An 858-nucleotide genomic window follows, 5' to 3' on the forward strand; every position below is an offset into this window, starting at 1 on the left:
ACAAAGAAACAAAGGAAAATTTCCCCATCGAATTTCTGAATAGTATTACTCCTTCGGGAATGCCGAGTCATAAATTAAAATTGAAAGTGGGTGCAATCATCATGCTATTGAGAAATCTCAATAGTAAATGGGGTCTTTGTAATGGTACCAGATTTATTTAAACTTGCAGTGCTGTCAAAAGCTAAAACCAGAAGTGAGATCCCTATCCTCAAACAAAACTAGGAGAGATCACATCTTTTTTCAGGCGCAAATTATTGTTCCAATCTCATTTTCAGACTGCTGTGCAGGTGCAAAGGACATTTCCGTATTGCAAAATTCCCTTTACTGTGCAGTTGAGGAGCTGCTACTTAACCTTTTTTTAGAAGTGATTAATCTGACATTCAATGACATGCTAGCAGGTGAATGTATTGGAATTCTATAGACACCTTCCAAGCACTGAGTCTGTTCAATGTAAATCATATGCTTACAGATATCCGTATTTGCCAGTATCTATTTATTTGAAACGTTTTCGAAGATGGAAGTATATACGATTTCATCAGACAGATGAACTTTCACAATGTATTTTGATGATGGAGAACTAACTTTGAATCCCAATTAAGCAAAATATTACCTCCACTAAAAGAATTCCATTCTTCTCATCAGTAGACCTGTATTGCCAAATAAAAAATGTACTCAATCGTTACTATCATATTTAGAGTCAGGTCCATATAAGACGGCAGGGCGGGGGGAGGTATGCCCGCACTGAGAACCGGGACTTGCATGGTCCCCTTGGGTCGGTGCAGCGCTCCCGCGCGGGGCGGTCGCACGTTTCTGATTGGCAGGGCTGTGGGCGGGCCTCGGCCTCGCCGAAAGCCAAGT

This window comes from Myotis brandtii, unplaced genomic scaffold, assembly GCF_000412655.1.
Source record: "Myotis brandtii unplaced genomic scaffold, ASM41265v1 scaffold363, whole genome shotgun sequence".
Lineage (NCBI taxonomy): Eukaryota > Metazoa > Chordata > Mammalia > Chiroptera > Vespertilionidae > Myotis > Myotis brandtii.